Genomic DNA, 22,376 nt, shown 5'->3' on the forward strand with positions numbered 1-22,376 from the left:
GGTATATTTCTTCTGCTTAAAACGTGAGCCACTTTCTTCACCACTTTTCTCAATCTTCACAAATATTCTTTGGCTTACAGTAAAAATCTGATAAACTGGGATCTGATAGGCCAGGGGAGTTGGGGAAATGATGGGAAAAAGATGTTGTGGAATTTGGTCGGTGTTTTTCATTCCATAACACAGGCAGTGATTTCTCTATCTTTCACTAGCTGTGTATCCAGACCTGCCTAAAAGCAAAGGACTTCACTGTTCGATGGATCTATGAGCAGAAGGGATTTTTCACAAGAGGGAGATATTTTATCTTCCCTCTTATGGTCCCAAAATTCATCTGGGGAAAACTTACATTACTGAGTAAAATAACCTCATAGCTTTGGTGACAGCCAGAGTGGTGGCCAGAGCTTTTGCTTAGAGCACAACTCTCCCAAGGGTAAGAACAGGAAAACAGCTCTGCTGGGCCTAATTCTTTTGATATATTGTTCAGAAAGTAGACAACAGACAGTAGTAGACAATGTGTAAGATAGCAGCTTTAGGGAGATACATTTTCTAGGACCTTTTCCCAGCCTTCCATGGTCCAAAGTTTAGGGATGTAGCTAGGAATTATACCTTTATTTCTAACAAATATATTTTTTTCTCTGCTAGAATTTGTTTCATTGCATTTAGAATTTATTCAGGTTTTTAACAACCTCAATGTCCTCTAACAGTTTATTCCATAATTAGCTACTCATTCTCTAAAAAGCATATTACCTATTCTAGGCTTTAAGCTGATGCTCCAACATTTCATTTGCTACCCTTTCCTTCTTGTATTGCTAGTAGGGGTGAATAGCATTTCCTGTTTAAGCTTCTCAGTGTGGCTTATGATGTTATGGGTTTTGTCATGTTTTTCTGAACTATCTCTTTTCCAACTGATTTATCCCAGCCTACTCAGTATTTCTTACAGAGATACTGTCCCTTACCTTCAATTATCTTAGTTATCATCCTTGTCTCTGCTTCCTACTTCAGGTAAGTCCCTTGGGGCTTAGAAGAGAAGGCGAAGTCTTTCAGGGGCAATAATTTGGCAGATTGCTCTCTTTCATTTCATTTTCCTAATAATTCATAACACTCCTTTTGCTTTAGGCCGATGTTTTCATAGAACTGTACATGATTTCTCCAGCTGTGTTTCAGTTTGGTTACAGTTAATTCAAAGCTCACCACTGTGTATGCATAGCTAGGATTCTGGTTTTATTCTGGATCTTGCATTTATCAGCACATTTCATCCATGTTTATATCACGGATCACACAGAACTGAGATCTTTCTTCAGTTTTCTAATCCCCCTTTGGTTTTGCTTCCCTAAACAATCTAGTGTGATTTACTGTCACTTCTCTATTCAGCTTTGTCCAAATTACTTATGATTATGTGAAACAGCACATTTCCCTGCTCTGATCCACTACTGCTCTCTCTGCACTGTGAAGAGTGACCAGTTTTATGGGGATTGTTCCCTGTAAAGAAATACTTGAGCATGGGAACCTCCAAAAGCTCTTCTGTAATGAACACCTGTGGAAAGAATTCTTCTCACTTGACTGGGGTGCAGTCTTATTTCAGCTTTCCTTTCCTACCCCAATTACTTATCAGCCCTACAGACTTTCTGGCAGACTTCCTGCTTATGATGTGCTTAAAAAACATTTTATTATTAGTTTTATGCCTTTAGCAAATTGCTCTTCAAAATCTTCTTTGGCTGGGCTTATTAAATTTAACTTGCCAGAGTTGATATTCTTTTCTATTTTTCTGATTGGGAAATGACTTCCACTTTCAGAAGAACTTCTCGTAATCTGCTTTACTGTGCTGTATATTGAAATGGTCTAGAAAAAGTGGAGAACTCTGGGAAGTTTTTCTTTCCATGTTCCCTGCCTTCCCCCAAAGAAAGATCTGACATGAGGTATGCAGCTAAAGTTATAAAGTAATTATTGTTCTTTTTCTGAATTGCTTTCCCTGTGTCCCCTCAAAAATGGCACTAAGACATGAAGGAGATGCTCATAAAATTCAAAACACGAGGGAAAAAAAAAGCGGAGGGAGGGGACAATCTGCAAACCATGGAAAGAGAAAGGAAGTATTGGAGTGAGCAAGCATGGATAAGAGAGAAAATAGGAGGAAAGAACAGTCTGGGAGAAGTTACACAGTCAAATGAAATAGTGATCATACCAAAATAATCACCTCTGAAACATTAAAAGTTTTGGTGCAGCTTGCACTACATAAGAATGGGGTGAGTCCTAGGAATAAAAGTCTATTTTCTCAAAATTATACTCAAATATAGTTAGTGGTTGAGGTATGGATATATGTGCATATATATCCATATATATCATATATATGCATATATATCCATACCTCATATCTGGACTGTGATCAGCCCCCAAACCAGCTGTTATGTAGCTTGCAGCCCCTTTGACTTTGCTTCTGAGTTGAGTCCAAGATGTAAGATTTAACTTGTAAAGCCTCCTGAGGTTTCAGCTGTAGCAACATTAAGACCTCTGCAAGGATAGCAGCTTTTTTGCACTGATCACTGGAGAAATGCTTATTTCGGGCAGGTACCATCCCTGCCATGAAGTGCTCATTATCTCTTTTGAGTCACAAAGACAAAAAAAACAACAAGTGAAAGTAGAACAAGAGAGGAGTGAAAGCACAGGGTGGACCTGCAGTTGGTCCATCAGATCATTTGAAAGATTTGGCTTAACATCATTTATAATAATGCCAATACCCACTGTTTTTTTCACCAACAGCTATGTGCATTTGAGCGAACTTCTATAGGACAGAAGTCTGAGTTTGGGACAGAATCAGAGTTTGATTTATCAGAAAATGTCCCCCTGTTGATGTGTGCATATATGGAATTTGTCTCATCAGTTCTGTCAGATACGCTCTTTCACTGTGATATTTTACATATAGCTAAAGGTCTACATGCACCCTAAATAAAAATTCTCTGTCAGCCAGTCTTCCTAATTTCCCTACCTCCTCATCAATGAATATTTTATGGTAAAAGGCTCTCCTCAACACTGTAAGGAGAGAACATTCTCCTACAAGGGGAAGCAGGATGGTACACAGGCAGGAAAGGAAAGGCTCAGAAGAATAGGAAAGGTGATACAAAGATGTGGGGAAGTTTGGGAGTAGCTACCCTCAATGTAGAGAGCCTGGTGATGTAGGAGAAGTAAGAATGGAATGGTGGAGAAAAGGAGTACAGAGAGAAACCTCATCACGGTTACAGAACATAGGAAAGTGATTGAAGGGGGAAAAGACTGCATTGGAAGACATAGCACAACATGGAGCAAAACTAAGTGCAGCAAGTAAGAAGGGAAGATGAAAGGATAAATACTAAAGAGATAAATTTGGATTTTTAAAAAATTCTCAAGAGAAAATGTACACACAAAATTGTGTAGATAATACACAATAATAAATAGATAAACCATGTTTCTCCTGTAATGTTGCAATGCTCCAGAACACAGAGCAAGCTGTGCTAACATAGCAGCTCTGTCATGTATCACAAGGTTATTATTTTATGTCCGGAGAGCTAAAGTACTGAAAGACAAAGTGACTGTCCTGAGGGAGCAGTGGAAATCTGCAGCTGGAAAAGAGGGCTGAACATGGTGAGCTTTGCTGAAGTAACTTCTCTCTTGGTAAAGTTTCAGACATTTGCAATAAAAAGAATGGAATGAAGTAGGCTATGAAGTTGTATATAAAAATTCATTATGGCCAAGGTATGATTTTTTGCTGAACAAAATTATCGTACTGCATTTTTTTCCTGTCATTGCAAGCTACACTACTGGACTTGGCCAGCCGTGCTATAATCTTTTAGAAAAGCTGCAACAAAAATACCTGCATAAGCTTTTAATAACTCTAGCTCAAAACATTAATATTTACTGAAATTTAAGTGCTACCTGCAAATATTGATGCAATGCATGTTCTTATGTTACTGTACAATGAGCAACTGCCAATACAGACTTCAAAGCTGTTCCTGTTTTTACATCTATTATTTACTCTACAGCTCTTCCTGATCAAACATTAGTCAAACTCTACCCTGGCACTCTGATAACTGTTGTGTTGCACCAGCATATAGAAATATCTTACACTAGTCCTCTACATGAAAAATTTCACTGCATGCAAATTCATAAGGAATTTGAAGAGCACAATATGAACATATTAAAAAAAAATCTTGATCATTATAGGCAAACTGTTTGTTTTTTTTGAGAATTATATTGTACTGATGTGTCTGAAGACAGAATTAAAACTGACACAAGGTGGACTTTCTACGTTTGGTGTCAAGACCCCTGACTCTCAGAAGAATTAGAAGATGGCACTCGTGGGCATAGTCATTGCTGAATCTTTCAAGAATGCCGAAGAAGCAAAGTTAAATTAAGTGCTGAGCTTCCAGCAGCAAACTGGACTGGCTGTAAGCATAACCAAGGCAGAAATTGCCTAAGGTACCAGGCTGCTGGGAAGACAAAGTGCATTAACAACTCCCCACTCCCCTCCCACCCCAATTTTGCCCGTATTAGGACTGGGAAAAACAGGTTGACTGAAACTGCTGCTGCCCCTAAAGTAGGAGTGGAAACTATTGGTAAAATGCCCAGTCCCAGCAGCTGTGATAGCTGACTGGTATCAGTCCCTGGAGGCGGCAAGATTAGCAACGTGGATCCTCTACATCTCTCTACTGCAATTCCCCACTTTTCCGTGGCAGGCAGGAATAGCCCCATCCCATCTGTTATTTTAGGAGGACTGACTGTCAGCTTTGCCTGAGCTGTTGAAAAGTCTTGTGCTGGCTCTAGAATAAAATGCAAAATGCTGATAGTTGTAAATGAGGAATAATCATGGCATTATTTATATGTAGAGAATCAGGGGGTGCCCTTGGTTGAAATGCAGTGTACACCACACTATATGCTCCGAAGTGCAGATGATATTAACGACTTCTCATTCTCCACTAGTGGCTGTCTCGGTTTCTCCTTTATTTGCCCCAAGTTCTTTGTTGCAAACTCAACGGGTTAGTGATAAAACCAATTTTCTTCCTTCAGGATGGGTGGATGTTCTGCCATCGCTGTCTGCATTTGAGATGTGAACCACAAAGGTGGTTCAGTTCTGACTTTCCAGTTTCCCAGTGGTTTCAGGCTTTTTGGCTTGGCAACTTCTATGTCTTCTGCCAGTGTCCATTGTCCTGGGAATTTTCATATATTACAAATTCATCTGCCAAGTTCAGAGCCTTGAAGTGGAACTTCCCAAGTCTGTTCCACAACTGTCCGACTGATTCTTGTGCCCTGGAGCTTTGTTCCTGCAAGGTAGCGGACCTCAGGTCTTAAGTGACGGAGTTAAACTATTTCTATAGATTTGTGAATTGTTCTCTTAGTCCATCCTACATGTGTGATATTTCCTCATGTCACAGCCAGTTTTTCACAGTGGCAGAATTTTACGACGTAACTGCTTTCCTGGTTTTACAAATCCAGACAGCTTTTATATTCTAACTGTTCGGATGTGGGAGTGTGGCCATGGGGGTCGACAAGCCCCATGGTTGTTGATAACATCGGACTCTTAACAATGAGGCCATCAGGAATGTAAAGAGTTTAGAGGGAACAAAGAAGGGTGATTTCGGGAGACTCCTTGCTGTCTGGGACTGCTGGTTCTCCAGCCCTTAAGACACGGAAGTTGCTGGGTGTTTGGGGTTGCCGGGCAAAGTGGTTGACCAATGAATAGTTAGTGGAAAAGTACTGCTGTGGGACGAATGGGATAAGAAGGGGGCCTGTCCTCAATAATAGATCAAGTTAGGCCTTCAGTAAGAGAGAGCTTAAGTTATGTCTTCAATAAAGAAGTAGCAGCTACTGATCCTCAGAGAACCCTGGCGTCTGTGCGGTCATTACGCCACATTCAGAAGTGTCACAGTGAGCTATGCTATAATCCCCCGCTTTATCATCTGTAATGGGTCAAGAGTTGTATTTGTGAGGCTCATGAGGCTCGGATTTCACACTCTTTATTTCATACTCATTATGGCTGCCTCCTCTTTGTAGGAACTTCCACACTCGGTGGAAGAAGGACCTTTCTCTGAGCTTTTGCTCAGGCTCGAAGGGCTGATCTCTAGCCTGTTCACATGCTGCCTTGCTCTCTTTATTTCTGTAATTTTTCTTTTTTGTCGTTGTTGTTTTTTCTCAGATACAGCTGCCTCCAATGGTAAGCAAGATCGGATATTTTTATGCAGACATCCTTGCCCTTCTCTGTGAAAGCCCTATGGGCATCATGGCTGGATGCCTACTTCAGCTTTTGTTTTGGACAGGGGCTCCCGTTATTTCAATTGTCTTTATTGTCAAGGAGCTTGACTAGTTTTTGTAATAGCCCTCACTGAAGACTGGATGTTTGCTTCTCGTCTTTGATGAAGCATTAGGAAAAATGCAATAGGGCACTCAAACATATCACTTTTTTGAGTTTTAAAAGAAGAAAATGGTGGGTGACTTCAGATTATTTTTAGCTCTGTGATTAGTACTGTATAAATGTTATTTAGACTATACAAAAAAAAAAAACACAACACAGTAATTTCTTCTTTATAGCAGTCAACTAGCAACTCCTTACACCCACTGGCATGTTTAGTCACCTCTTTTGTAAAACTTCAGGAGGAAACTTACCCAGTACGCCAGGTTAGCTTTGATAAACTGGCATGCTCCCCATGGCAGTGAAGAGTGACCTTCTACCTTCCCGTAACAACCAAACACAGTGGCAGAACTTGTGTTAAAATCCAGGGCACACCCAGAACTGTGGAGTATTGCTTTGCTATCTGCTTCTTACAGGAGAGGAGTTAGTTCATTGCCGTTAGAGCTAATCCTTTCCCTTCCCTTCTTTCCCATCCATCCCCCTTTGAACACAGGAAGAAAATACTTGTCAGTTCCTGTCTTCTCTGACCCTGTCAGGGGAGGCACTCATGTCTTCAGACACTCTGTGCACCCTTTGTCTTCATTTTCTACTGAGAGCTCATTGGTTTCACTCTGTTTCATCTTGCCTCTCCAGTTCACCAGACTGGCTGAGTGGTGAAACATTGCAAAATTATGTTAAGCAAGACTCAAGGGAGAACATCCAAGTTCAAGATTGAGAGCAAAAGGTTATAAATAAAGCAACGATGAACACAGTGCTGGTCTACAGTTAACAACACAACTCCTGCTGTTTCAGGTGTTCTTTGAGGGATTTCTTTTGCACTGTCCTGCTTTGAGAGCAGCTCATGGATTCATAGCCAGCCTTCCTCCCAGGTGGCAAGCTTGCTTTGGTGTGAGTTCCTCTTCCAAATGCTCTGTATTCCTCTGGGGCTGTGTTTTTGGATGAAAGTGAAAATGCCGATCATGTCATATCTTAAAAGAGGCACCTCAGATGCTTAAATAGTCATTTCCATGTCAGCCTGGCAGGGACTGTCAAATGAATAAATACAGCTGATTTTGCCTCCTGAGATCAGGCGTTGTATACCAAGAGCATATTGTCCCTTCGTCCTTCAGCAGCCTGCTGACTAGCTGCCCCTGCCCATGGAATCCTTTTCAACTCCTCACTGAGGTTATTTATGCAGTCAGAATAAATCTATTGAGATATCCTAATAGCACGTGTTCTGCAAGATTTGTGATCACTGGTAGGTGAGTGACTTTCTGTAGACATCAGACTTTGTTAACATGGATAACACGCAGTAACATTCATGTGATATGCGTGCTAATGCAACTTCTACATAATGTTTCGGGTACAGTGTCTTTTTTTTTGGCGACTAGCCCCTCTCTGCTTTGCTGTGTGCCTAGGTACAAAGTGCATTTTCTTCTGATGTAACTGCACTGGAATTCCAGGCATGTCTTTTTTTATAGCACTGTACTATAATTCCATTAAAAAAAGATCTTCTTTTTTACCTTATATGTACAGAGCTCCCAGTTCCCTGTAGATATCACCCCTCTTTGTACAGAAGACAGATAGGAAGCCCAGACATTGATTTTCAAGCTAGGGTTCATTTTGGACATTATTGATTCAATACACCTTGGTTTTGGCTGCCTTCAGAGAACAGTTTCAGCCAGGCAGAGCTGAGGTGGTAATCCTGGGTGATGATGACATTTGTGATTGTCCAGTGAGCCTACCCAGGGATCAGCCTTCATCCCTGGGCTTGGACACAATTCTTTTCATTCTGACAAAATTACTCATTGTATGGAAGTAGAACATAGCTACAGCTGGAGTGTATTTAGATCTTTCCCAGCCATAAGATGTTTCATAGTTTGCATCATGTTCTGCTTTTTTAAAATATTTAAAGTCGCAGCACGTCTGCCCAACCTGCTCTGTGCCCAAAGACAGTCATGCATGGGAATGATTTTAATATGAAGCTGACATTTTTGGCATTGATGGTCTTACCAAAACAAGAATGAGTTTAGGATGGTAAAGTAAATTCAGGCAGAGAAATGGGACAGAAGGCATAAACTGAAGAACAGGTTTTTCCACTACTAGTGGCTTCACATTTGGTGACCACAGAAGCATCTTTTAAAATTGCATTGGTCATTGTGGTGGATGGACCAAAGGAGTAGAGAGCTAGGATCTACAGCTTTCTCGGGTTTCTCAGTTACAGATACTTTCTGAAGAATAGGGTTCCTAATGACTTGATGTTGTGATATGCTTTATGGCTCAGTTGACACAGCTTTCTGTTGCAGTCCTTGGTTTATTCACATCCAGTGAACTTCATCGTGCTTTGATTTTTTTGGAGGACTAAATTTTTAGTGCCTATCTATTTAACAGAAATTTCCTCTAACTCATGGTACATACACAATTGAACATGAGCTATTAAAATGGGGTATTGACTATTCTTTGTTCAAACAAAGATTAAACTTTATTGCCAAATTTTGAATAGCCTTTTTTTTCCCCCGTTATAAAAATCTGTTGCATGATACTGCTGCATTTGCAGAGCTTGATCCAGAAGAATCGAAGCACATGCTTAAGGAGAAGAATGGCATGTGGTTCATGAACCCCATAATTAGTTCCCCTTCCTAGCTCTAAGCAGTAATTAAATCTGTCACTTCTGCTCTGCTGATTCATTTATTTAGCTATTTAATTGCTCAGCTGAATACGTCTTTATCTCCGGAACTGCAACATTTTATTCAGACAAAGAAATAGCATAATCCATTATTTTTTCCTTTCCAAGAGCGGGGACATGTAAAAGAAAGGAACACTAATACTAGATGATTTGGTGGCGTTGTCAGTTTTCACTTATCAAACAAAACAGTGTTTAGGGGAAGACTTCAAGCACTGCTTGAGGATAGCTTTCCATAGATAGGCTTGTTTCTCCATGAAATTATGTCAAATGCTGGGACCCAGTGTATTTGATCCAAGTTTCCATTTCCATAATGAGTTAACTTAAAACACTTTTAGGTAAAAATGGTCACGATTTTCTATAAAACCAGAAGTCTAACCAAGACCTATGAGTAGAATATTTTATAAACATTTTAAATTTGTAAATAACTACTAAATTGTTTACAAACTAAACAATGTCTTTTCTTTATACATTTTTTTGGGGGTGGGAGGACATTACTTCTGGAGATGTCTGTCATATCTCTCTTAGATTTATCTTCAAATACAGCATTTTGATTTATAAAGCAAATAGCTTTTTGAATAATTTCAAGCTTACAAAGGAGAGCCCTCCCGAGTACTTCTCTATAAAGCTTATTTCCACACATGCAGTATCCCTCATGTTTTCAGCATCCTTTAAGGGAGGTTGCAAGATTCCCCCACCAGCTTTTATCCATAGGCTGGAAAAGCTGCTGCAGGAAAGCAGCTACCTCTGGACAAAACAGTGAGGACCAGGTCAAGACAGTTCAACTCAAACAGGGTCTTTTGGCAGGACCAGGAAATATTGTTTAGTTTCATTACGTTTTTGTTTTTTCCTCTTGTCTCTGAACTCTGTAACGATAGCTGATCCAGGAAGTGGAAGATAAACACAACACCAAAAACTCGAAGAAGAATATTTTTCATTCACTTCTGGAGTCAGTGGCTCTGTTATGACAATTTATTCATCTGTCTAGCTGGCTAGAGCTTTATACCATACACACAATCTTGCATTTCACTCCAATAGTGACTTATTTTTGCTGTCTTTTTCCTCAGTTAAAACTAAGTATCTCTTAAAGTCATAGGTCATCTTTTTCCCAGGTAAGCTCATTATTCTAAAAATCTTTTACTGTTTGTCTGGAAGGGTGTTTTTTTTTGTTTTGTTTTGTTTTGTTGTTTTTTTTCTTTTTGCTCTTGTTGTTGAGGTGGTTTTCCCTTCGGCGAAGGCCCTGTTCATTTCTTTGCAATGCAGAGCATGCCTGTGCTGTCACTGCAGAGACGCCCAGCTTGGCCCTGCTTGAAGTGAAAGCAGGACCCTACGTAAAGACCGACCAGTGGAACCCGCAGGACTTAATAGCCATGTTGAGCTGCCTTGCAGATACGGCTGGACATCTCACAACACCTCTAGCTGCTGGGTTGAGCCCTGCAGATTTCCCCCGTGCCCAGGCCAGTAAAGGGGTCTCTGCTTCGCTTGCCCCATCCGTGCAGCCCAGTTCTCAGGAAGGCTTTGTCAGCCTGCGGGCTGCCGGCCGTGGCCCGACAATGCTGGGTCTGTATTGTCTGTATTGCTCTTATTGTTCTGCATCTCTGCATTCTGGCCTACTAAAAGCTCTTTGTTAAAATAAAGAATATTTCTGTGCCCACTGAAACTAGGAAGCCTGGAAATCTTGCAGGCAGTTTTGTCCTTACCAGCCTGTGCACATGATTTTCGTACTGGAGTTTTGCATGAGCTTCACTTAAATATTATCTCTTTTAAATGCATTTCTACAACTGATCTCTGCTAAAAGTACATTCTTTGTTATGTAGGACACACGCTTAAATTCAGGGAATTAATAAACCAGCAAAAACTGTCTCTGGACAGCCTTTGAGGATAAGGGTGCTTTGAGGATAAGCCTGTATGTGAATGGGTTTAGTGTGAGAAAGCAATGTTCGCTGTGGCAGGACAAACAAGTATGATCAGAGGAGGGCACGGGAACGGAACAGAAAAAATAACATTTATTTGTAGTGAAAGAGAAATGTATTGTTGAATTGGTGCAAAGTGAACACAGGAAACGGGGATAATTTCAGATGGCTTTCATCTCAGTTATAGGAGAACATGAGGCTAGCCGTGTTAGTGGTAGGATTAACTACTTTTACATAGATGTGTACATCAACACTGAGACACAAGAGCTGGCAGGACTTCAGCTGAGAGCCCTCCCTTTGCCATTATTACATTTGGGAATTGTCTGGGGAGGGAAGTAGGTGACAGCGGCTATCAGCTTCCCCTGGGATGAACTTAGCTGTTGTCATCCTGCAATCAACAGCCTGGAAATTACTATCTCCGAGGCGCTGCTGAGTGTACAGGCAGTCAGACGGGATCCAAACAACTCCCTTTTCCTGCCCTGCCCTCCCCATGCCGGATCCGGCAGCGCCCAGCTGTTCGCACAGGGCGAGCTGGAGGCTTGCAGAGCGATGCGCAAGCTCTAGGTCCGGGTGCTGCTCGTGGAGGCACTCTGCTGGATCAGGGGTGTTTTGTATTTTCACGTGTGGGTTTTTGACGTGGGTTTTGGTTAGTTTTCAGTTCTAACTCACTGCAGAGCTGGAAACCCCAGGCTGGGCTTTATCCTCACTTGTAGAGCTGGGACGTGCTGGAATAAAATGCATCCACATCAAATTAGATTGAAGCCCCCACTTTTCATACAAACACACCCGAGTCTGTACTTTATTAATGTCCTGAATTATTTATTGGTGTTTTGGGGACTTTTTGGTGATGTTTTAATGAAGAGTAGCTGTTGCTCACACTGTTTGTGCGATGTGATGTATCTGTGGGGCTGCAAGCTACCTCTGACCAGCCCTGGTCACTTTGCTTGGTTATATAAGATTCGTAGACATGGGCACCTAGAAATAAATATTAGCATGCAGCTGTCGCAATGGGACTGTGAGCAGGCTGTTTGGGAAAACAATAACTTAGCACCCAGGAACATACAACTTTGATAACATACTGCAAGGTTACGGGCTGGGGGAGAGGGTAGGAAGGTGACAACCACTTTTAGTCTCTTTGTTTTGTTATTTTATTTTATTTTATATTTTTCCTCCTCCGTACGTCGAGTCTCTACAATTTTTATCACGTTAGGATGTGACATTCCCGGCCTTGACAGTGCTTTTGTTTGGATATTTATAGCAGCTTCTGGTCATTGTTGAGCAAAGGCGATTGCCCTGCCCTCTGGCCCTTTCTTAAGCAGATTTTGGGCAGAAGCTCCTCTCATGTGGCACTAATTGAGATGATTGGTGGAGGGGGGGGGTTGTGAGCGCACTGTGCCTCGCTCGGGCTTATCTGCCAGGGGCTAAGCTAGGGGAGGAAGGGAGGGAAAAAGAGGGGGGGGGGGAAGGAAAAAAAAAAAAAAAGGAGGAAAAAAAAGAGGGAAGAGCGGGGAAAAAAAAAAAAAAAGAGAAGAGAAGGAAGGAAAGAAAGAAAGAAAAACCCCAAAGGCAGGCTTGGCTTCTCTCCGGTGGCGCTCGGGCTGCGGGAGGAGCGCAGGGACGCGCTCGCCGCCGCTCCGCAGGTGGGTGCCGCTGCCGGGATCCGCGGGCCGGGCTCCCCCCGGCTCCCCCCGGCTCCCCTCGGCTCTCCCCGGTTCTCCCGGCTCCCGTCCTGTCCTGTCCTGTCCCGTCCCGGGGCCGGGGTCGGGCCGGTGCCGGGCGCCGGGAGCCGAGCTCCCGCTGGCGGAGGAGCGGCGGGGCTGCCAGCCGGGACGGGCGCGCTTCCTTCCCCCGGTGAGTAACCAACCGACCCCTCGGGAGCCGGCGGCTCGGGGCTCTACGTGCCCAAATAACACCCCCAGGCTCAGCCCCCCTCCTTTCCCCGCACCCCCCGGTCGGAGTTTGCCGCGAGCTGGGGAGCGGGGAGAGCCGGCGGGGCCGCGGGGATGAGCAAAGAGAAGTTTCTGACGGCCTGTAAAGCCGCGCTGCTGCCAAAACGCAACCCAACCGGAGCGTTTTCTCCTGGTTCGGAGGCGTTAGCAGGGGATGTTACGGCCTCTTGTAGAGCTGGTAGCGTTTCTGGAGGCTGTTTGGAGCCGGAGCAGCAATCCTACCGGCCTCCTGCGAGCCGGGCGGCGGGGAGGAAAAGCAAACCCCGACGTGCGCGTGGCTGGAGGAAAACTTAAGGAACATGTCGTAGCTTTATGATAATAGTAATAGGATAGGACTCCGGGCTTCCCGCCTCCTCTTATTAGTAATATTAAAGTGTGCAGGAAGCCTTGTGCCAGGAACTACGCTTTAATCTCTTTGATACATCGGCTGGAAGGTCGTATTAAACACAACGTGGTTACCTTTAATGCACGAGTTCTGCTGTTTGTGTTTCTGATAACCCTGCTAGACCTGCTGGAGAAATAAAATAAGATTAGGCAATAGGCATTAACCGAATGCTTAGCAGGTCTCGTGAAGGCTATACACGGCAAAATCCAGCCATAGCTGGAAATTGCTGCGTGTGCCCGCTTTCAAGCATTAGAAGAAAATTTTGTCGCAAGGAGTACGCATACCGTCCGGTCTAGCTGTAGGTCTTGTTAGTTTCTTTTATATAAGGTATTAGAAGTGGAAAAGTAGTATAAAGGAAGGAAAAAAAAATATGAGTCGAGCAGCTGGTAATCCATTTGTCCACCACTTATCCCTAAAAAGGTCCCTTGTACGCAGTTCACAAATCATCTCTGAGGATGGTTCAAAATGGAATCCAGGAATCAGCCATATTAAAGTTAGGGAAGAGATTACTTTAAAAAAAAAAAGTAAATAAACTGAAAAGATGAGCTTTACCCCCTCATAAAGCCTTCAATAAACATGTCATATCTAGTACTCTATTTGTTGTGCTCATGGAGAGAAAGAAAAGCTTGAATGATCACCACATGGTTATTACTCCATGCCTTCTTAACCTATATTCAGGTGTAGAAAAATGTTTACCTTCTTCACAATCTGAAATAGCTGTGGGGTTTTTTTGTTTTGTTTATTTGTTCATTTTGGTTTTTGTTTTCTTTTGCTTTACAAAAGAATTTCCTCCCCTTATGTCTCTCATCCCTGTCCATGCTGCAAAAATAAGTCCCGAAGAATATAACTTTTCTTTCTTTTACTGCTTTCATCCCTTATCACTCTTGGTCTCCAGTTTATGCTGTTGTAAACATTTTTGTAATGTTGAAGTTGGTTGCTGATACTTTGTTCAAGGAGCATTTTTAAGCACTTCTGCAGAGTGTGTGGTGTGATAAGGCATAGCAACATGAGTGCATTCATTTTGTTCTTATGTGGCGCAATATATTTTTATTGTTCCTTCAGAGAAGCTAAAAACATGATAAACACTCCATTAGCGGTATCAGTAAGAAATACATTAATGCAAGTGCACGGTCAGAAAGAAAGCATTTTTATTTGAAAGCCTTCTCATAGCAGGCATCATACCAATAATCTTAATGTGTAACCTGCGGTGCATATCTTCCATGTTAGATCAGATTTGCTCTTAGGTACTTTGTAAATACAGTTTTTAGTCAGGGTAACCGAATTTCCAATGAATGTCCAGGCTCCTTGTTTCTTTTCAGCCTTTGCAGCTTCTGAACTCCACGGCAATTTGCCAGGAGAAGGAGCGGGGCTGTGTGGAACAGGCGTTTTGGGATGCAGCCCTTCTTGTCGGAAACTGGTCTCAGCATTGTAGGGCATTGAGCTCTGATACTAATGTCAAGTGAAATGGCCTACTAAAATTATAAGTCAAATCCGAAGACTGCTGTGTTGGTTGGATACCGAGAAGCAAATTAGAATAGCCTTCTCTGGTAGATTACTGAAAGCGTGGTTGGCGACTTCAGAAAGCTGTTGGGGAGCACTGGGTTGTTTGCCCTTGAAGCAGCTTGCCACGGAGCAGCCACAGGGTAAAAGACTGTGCAACCCAAAGGGCAGTGATCTGCACCCCTTTACGGGTGCTCCGTGCCAGGGATGAAGGAAATGGGGAATGTGCTTGCCTCCCTGCTCCGGAGAAAGGCTGGGCAGGGACAGATGCCAGAGCAGCAGGGGCTGTGGCTGCAGCTGTGGGAGTGTGGGAGAAGGGTGAAAGAGGTCTTTTGCTATCGGGGAGGGTATTGGGAAGGCAGGCGCTGGAGCAAAGCGGGGAGCAGGAGACATCGGTGGGGGGCAGAGGCTGGAGGTTTGGTGGAGCAAGGGGTGAAGGCAGGCGTGTGGCCCCAGGAGCAGTTGGGAGCCAAAGGTGTTGAGTGCTGCTCTAGGGAGATTGTGCAGCTGGGTGGGTAACACAACTTGGGGGTGCTGGGAATAAAGAGTGGGAAGTGAGTATCGGGATGGATGCTCAGGGGCTCATGTCATCGGTGCCTGGGGAAGGGTTTGGCAGCTGAGCAGGGTGAGATTCGGGGGTGTGGGAGGGCTGACAAAGCAAAGAGGCAGGGGGATTCTGAATAAGCTTCAGCTGTTTCTGGCTTCCGTGTGAAATCAGCAAGGCAAATTAGTACAGTTTAGAGCAAAACTTATGGATAGGAACTCGAAACGAGTCTGCAGCACTGAGATTGTTTACGCTCATTGTTAGTCCTTCACAAAGATTTTCAGCTAGTGGGGTTTCTGTCTTCTGACGTCTGTAATAACGTCGTGACTGGAGACAGTAGAATGGGCAGAAATTTATTTTCATAGCATTTGCAAGATCATTTCTCTTTAAAAGAGACCTTGTCACACTTTTAGTAACAAATGTACTTTGTTGCATTCATTTGCTAAGCAACAGACTCACTTTGTTGCCTATGAAGCACAAAAGCTGGGGAGGTTTTGACACAAGAAGCAGAGCTTATGTAAAGTTCACGAACAGCAGCAGAAAGAGTGAATGATGAATTCTCCAGGTTTTGTTGCTTACATTAAAATATTTTAAGGTCGGATATTTTTCTCTGCTGGCTGCCATCAGCGATAGAAGTATCAACAGGAGAAAAATGGGTCGCTTGGGTTTTAGCATTAAGCAGCAAATCCAAGGCCAATAGGATTTAGCTGAGATGTTAAGGTTTATTCAGTGCATTTAGTTAATGAAGTTGGAGGGGGGAGTGTCTCTGTCTGGGGGATGAAGAAGGGGACAGACTCGCCTCCTGCTACTCAGTGCATCCTGTGGTGACTCCTCCTGATTGATAGGTACTCCGCGAGACAGGAGCGAGCCGAGTGAAAGGAGGTTTTAATTAAAAAATATCAGCTCCATGCCAGCTCTTTTGGATTAAAATCAAACAGGAAATCTTTGGAATAGACATCCATCTCATCTTAAGGGTGCATGTTTGTTTTTATGAAAGTGTCCCTTGCTTAGGGGAAGGGGAGATGATAATGTGTCCAAGTGCCTACATAGCGATTATAAAGCAATGACAGCATTCAGTAAGTTCAGTCACATGTGAAACCTCGTCAGTAGCTTACATTCTTCAGTCAGGCACAGAAATCAAGTTCAAGTCAACTAATTCCCATCTGAACATACACCAAGACTTCTTGCAGACAGCCTCACAGTCTCAGAAATATGGGTGGCCCTTTGCTGTACTAACCTGTGATCTGAAGCCTCTGTGTGCTTTGCCAAAGGCTGGCATCTTGTGTAGACGCAAGCTGTTCAGCACCCTGACTTGCTTTCAGAGCCCTGAAAGCCCTCTAAAGAGAACAAACTTGAAATATTTGTAGTATAGAAAGATCATATTTTATCTGTAAATAAAAATGTCTATACAAAACTCAAAACAGCATGAACACATTTTTTCCCAAGAAGGTTAATATATGCATTTTTTAATTTTTTTCAAATTGCAATCCTCTACATGCCAGACTCCTACTCGGATCAGACCTTGTTGTTCCCATAACTGTAATGGTCTTTCAGTCTGATGAACTTTCTTATTCCACCCACCCCTTCAAAGGTCTGTGCATGCTGTCATAGCTCAAAGCTGGGAGCTCTTGAGCAGCAGTTAAGACCATTGAGATTTGGTCTGGTGACCTTAACAGGCTTTTCTTCTGAGTGGGACGTGGGCACTGATGGCAGGAGTTGACTGTAACAGTCTGGAATAAATAAGCAGTGGGCTTATAAAATGAGTAAAAAGTTTCCGTGTACCAGTGTAATTAGTTGCTCAGATAGCCTATGGCTTGATACAAGAGAGAAGGGCACCACAGCATTTCTTAGAAGGATTCAGCTCAGTGACACCTGAAAACTCATGCAAAGTATTTTGGAGGAAAAAATGTATGTGTGTGGTTTGTTGGTTTGGGGGGATTATTTTTGTTTGTGATTTTGGAATTTGTCAGGGGATTATTTTGCAAATAAGCAAAAAAAAAAAAGTTTAGAAAAGTATTGTTCATTTGCAGTTCTCCACATTGTTCTGAACTGCTCTATTTCTGTTAGTTTCACAATACTTTTACTGAAAAAAAAAAGGCTATACCTATAGACTAGACTAGGGATATATCTATAATAAGAAACAGTTTCACCTGAAAAAAAAAAACTCTGGATGTAGCTATGCCCCAATGAAGGGCTTGGAGCAGTGTCCGCAACATCTCGTCCCATGTTTACAATGGTTCAGTACCTTAAACCCATTGTATGATATTTTTCTCATCAGTGGACGGTAAAGCACCCATTCATCATTTGAGCCTGACTTAAGCTAAGAGAAAGATAGAATCTGAGTTTTGAAAACCATAAGATGACTTTTCTGTGACTTCGTTCAATTAACAAAATTGTATGTGTACCTTTAGGATCACATTAGCATGGCATGACTGCATGTGAACGTCTAGCCAGAAGAACTAATGGAGATCTACTGCTCTGTAACACTGAACATCCTCTAAAACAACAGCAGAGATCTTGAATGAAAAACGTGTGAAACAATGGGGACAGAAGCAACTTCAGTGTGTGCTTTATAATTACTAGATGGCACAGGATTAAATACTGGAAGTCCCTTAGCTCTCTGGATCTGATAGAGTTTTGTTTACTTATGATCAAAGAGATGGAAAACTATTTGTCTTTTTTATTAGTGTATGTTATACCTATGAGAGCAAATTAAAATATACCTTATTTTGCTCCGGTCTGCATGGGAAAATATACAACCTTCTCTGATCTAGAGTTGTTCTGACAGTATTCTTTCACAGTGGTAAGAATCAGGTTTAGAGTCTCAGCTCCTTTCAGTTCAGAGCTGTTTAAATAGTTGGGTTTCGATCTAGTTGAAGGGAACATCAGAAGTTACATGGTGAGACTTCGCTGGGAAGAACAAGGGCCCCAGGCAGACACCAAGAGACAGATAATTCATTTCCCCCTCCCTCCTTTCCCCATCCGCATTCATACTGTATAAACAAATCCATGGTGGGTAATGGGAAGTCTGTCACTGTTAATTAAGTATTGTGAGCATCCTGTGATGTTTTCTGTGGACTGGGTGGGGGAAGCTGAATAAAATTCAGAAAAGCTCGTAAACCTTGCTTGTAATGAAGTCTAATGTCCGTTCGGTGTTTGTAGTGTCAGATAAGTAAGATACCCTGAAGCTGCTCCTATGTTTTAAAATACTGCTGAAATATTTGAGTTTTCTGTTTGCACATGAATGATAAGTCTCTGATGAAAGCCTTCATTGCAAACCATAGTGGCATAGCCTCCTGAAGCTATACTTTCCTGTGACTGACTAGAGCACCTCACCAGCCGGCCTCCAATATCGACGGAATTGTGTCTGTGCCTGGGGGCTTCTGCTGTGACCGTCACATGCTGGGTGCAGCTCTTCCTCCCATGCTTCTAACCAGCATTGCTGTAACAGCAAAAATGAGGAGTGGAAGACTAGGCTGGGTTCCTCACCTCATTTCTGGTTATGAGTGATTTTTTTTTTCTATTTTTTGGTCATTTGTAACTTAAGTGACCAGTTAGAAGTGAACAGATGATATTTGCCACTCCCCTGACGTATTAGCCATGCCCAGAATACTTCCCTATTGCTCTCCATGTAATGTTTTAACTGAATTAGCTGCCTATTCTGTAACTGCAGGAAAAAAAAAGGTAGTTTCAGAATTTTTCAATGTAGTTATAATTTACCGCCTTTACTCATGCTGGGTGAAATCCTGAGGGGTTTGGTGAACTGAATACTGCAGATAGGCTGAAGTTCGTGAGTCCTGTCAGAATCGCCCTGCATTTAAGGTAAAAAGAAGGGGACCTTGGCAGGCTTGAGAGGTGGGCCTATGCAAACCTCATGAGGTTCAACAAGGCCAAGCGCAAGGCCTTGCATCTGGGCTGGGGCAATCTGAAGCACAAATACAGGCTGGGTGGAGGATGGATTGAGAGCAGCCCTGAGGAGAAGGGCCTGGGAGTGTCGGTTGATGAGAAGCTCAACATGAGTTGGCAGTGTGCACTTGTAGCCCAGAAAGCCAACCATATCCTGGGCTGCACCAAAAGCAATGTGGCCAGCAGGTCAAGGGAGGTGATTCTCCCCCTCTGCTCTGCTCTCCTGAGACCCCCACCTGGAGCCCTGTGTTCAGTTCTGGGGTGCCCAGCACAAGAAGGACATGGAAGTACTAGAATGAGTCTAGAGGAGGCCTACAAAGATGATCAGCGTGCTGGAGCACCTCTCCTATGAAGACAGGCTGAGTGGGTTGGGGTTGTCCAGCCTGGAGAAGAGAAGGCTCCGGGGAGACCTGATAGCAGCCTTCCAGTACCTAAAGGGAGCCTACAGGAAAGCCGGGGAAGGACTGTTTTTTTCGGGGAGTATAGTTATAGGACAAGGGGTAATGTTTTTAAACTAAGAGGGGATAGATTTAGATTAGATACAAGGAAGAAACCCTATACTCTGAGGTTGGTGAGACACTGAACCAGATTGCCCAGAGAAGCTGTGGATGCACCATCCCTGGAGGTGCTCAAGGCTAGGCTGGATGGGGCTTTGGGCAACCCCAAAATCTAGTGGGAGGTGTCCCTGCCCATGACAGGGTGGTTGGAACTGGGTGATCTTTAAGGTCCCTTCCAAGCCAAACCATTCTATGAAGAAGACCAGAGGCCTACGTCATCTTTCTTACACACTAAGAATGCTAGTCTAAAAATAGTGACCATGCTTTGACTATGCCCTTAAATGCCATAGCAATTTTTTTGTAAGAGATTGTGTCTGCCAGTGAGCAGTTATGTTTTAAGGCTTATTCATTCAATGCTTTAGTCAGTGTCAGAAGTGATTCTGGTTTGTTGAAGGCCAACATACAAAATATGCCATCCTGTTTACTCACAGAGCCATAACTGCCTGTATATTGGTGGGAGCCTGAGTACAAATTAATGTTTTGTTTCATGTTGACCATCACATACATAGCTAAAATGTCAGCTGATGAGTGGTAGTTTATAGGCAATGGTGGTATGGTCTCTTTGCAATTGAAAATTGTGAGAACAAGCTTTCATGTGGTCAGATGGTTCTTTTTCATATTTTTTTTCAGAAACGCTTTTACTGGTCTCTTGGTCTTCAGTTTCAATGAAAAGATGATAAAAGGCAGAGTTAAGGCCATTTAGGCAATCTCTGTATTCTGATTTTCTCATACTAGTTTTCTTGTGAAGAAGGTAGCCTTAACTTGTGTGTGTGTGTATATGTACACAAATACACAAATTTTGTTGGTAGCCACTTCCTTGACCCCAGACTTGCTGGAACGAGATCACTGACACATGATTTGAAACCTGGGCTTTGTCTTGTCAATCCTGAGTATCATTTTAGGGTGATCTACTCACTGTGACCTACTCATGTCTAATCCTGTTCCTTATCTAAAAGGAAATCTCACAGCACTGTGACCTTTGCCTGTTGCACGCCCCATTAGGAAACAACCCTTATTTTACCTTGAGTGGGTATGGAGAATTACTGTGGAACTGGCAATAAAGCATGAGCATGATTTTACAAAGAAAGTGTACAGAGACTATCTATCCTTTCTACCATGCTTTTATTACATTGGATTGTGCACAGATGGATAGGCTTTTAGTTGTCTCCAGTGGTAAAGGGCCCACCCATAAATATCTAAACCTTTCTAAAAATTCCCTTAGGAGCAATGCATTAAAGTGCCTATGAAAATGGAGTTTTCTTTTACCTTGTGACCTTTCTGCTTTCCCATCAGTAGACAGGAAAGACCCAATCTCCAGTGAATATTATTATTAGTCAATAAAGTTAAAAGCAGCAGATCATGTATGTATGTATGTATAGGGAGATAAATAATAAAGAAAATAGCCAGAACTAGGGTTGCCTATGGTTACTAATAAAATGTCACCTTCATTTTCTCTCTGTATGCCTCCGAGATTTTCCTTAAGAATGCATCAAAATCTGATGCTCTCAATGAGAGTAAGACTGAGTTGCAAGATAAAGAAATGTATTTCTAAATAATATCCTTAAAATATACTAGACAAGCATAAAAGACTTTCAGGTACACGCCAAATGCATTTCATTTCTAGTCCCTATGCACTAAAGCAGTTTAGATATTTTGTGTACATACATTTTTATGCTGGGAGATTATCTTTCATGGAGCTGAATAGACTTTACTTTTTTTTGGCTATGTTAATTTAAGACATTATTTTTTACTCATTTTAAACACTTAACTGCAACTTCAAGCCATAGCTGGCATCTTTCTGAAGAAAACTATCATGTTTTTACTATGTTGAATTTCTTTCATGCTTTTGTTTATGAAATCTTGGCAAATCATAACATTTGTTCATATATTTAAAAGAAAACGAATTTGCACTTTCCTATTTGCTTTCTGAGAAAATTCTGAGAAACAAGTCTACTGCTGAGAATAGTCATCAAAATGGTTTGGTTACTGTGTTCAAAAGTAGTTATGGATTGGTACTTTTATTTTCTTAATGGTAAATACAGTGTGAGGGGTTGGCACAAGGGGGGAGAATATCCACAGAATAAAACTAGTTTGAATCTGCACATTTGCCTAAAGCTGAGGGCAAATTCTTGCCACAGCCTCTAAGATTGAGACTAGTGACGACTTTGGATGAGCATCTTCTCTGTTGCAAACTGTATTTCAGGAGGTTATTAGTCAAAAATTGAAAACTACACAGACGGGTCTTGCGGAAAGCTGATGATCTGTCTAATGATCCTCCATACTCTGGGGAAAGCCAGAGAAAATGGTGTGTAGTTGCATGCTTTTCATTGAGAACCATTTATTAGTGTAGATGTCAAGTGGGTAGGCTGTAGTAATAAACAAAAATGGTTTTATAGCTCACGTTGTGAGACTAGCTTTTGTGTCTGCAGCGTTGAATAATTGCTGTATGTAACAGACTCCTGCCTTCACTGTTCCCATTCATAAAAACGACTTATTGAACTGCGTTTATTCAGTTAAATCTCTTTAATTTATGAAGTTTAATCAACAAAGTTTTGGGTTAATCTATATTAATTTAAACTTAATAATGTTG

General features: G+C 42.3%; 1 protein-coding gene across 22 annotated transcripts in view; it reads left to right on the forward strand.

The window, feature by feature from the left end:
- LOC106045020 (poly(rC)-binding protein 3-like) overlaps positions 1-22,376 on the forward strand; it is a 514,073-nt gene that overhangs the window by 356,122 nt on the left and 135,575 nt on the right. Inside the window, exon 1 of one of the 22 annotated variants that reach the window (XM_048046031.2) lies at positions 12,407-12,585. The exons of 20 other annotated variants lie outside the window; for them this stretch is intronic. The gene's annotated coding sequence lies outside the window, so the exon portion shown is untranslated. Of the gene's footprint in view, positions 1-12,406; positions 12,586-12,635; positions 12,797-22,376 lie in introns of those variants that run through there. One more of the 22 variants, XM_048046033.2, reaches the window with a different exon arrangement.

Source organism: Anser cygnoides, chromosome 2 (assembly GCF_040182565.1).
Source record: "Anser cygnoides isolate HZ-2024a breed goose chromosome 2, Taihu_goose_T2T_genome, whole genome shotgun sequence".
Lineage (NCBI taxonomy): Eukaryota > Metazoa > Chordata > Aves > Anseriformes > Anatidae > Anser > Anser cygnoides.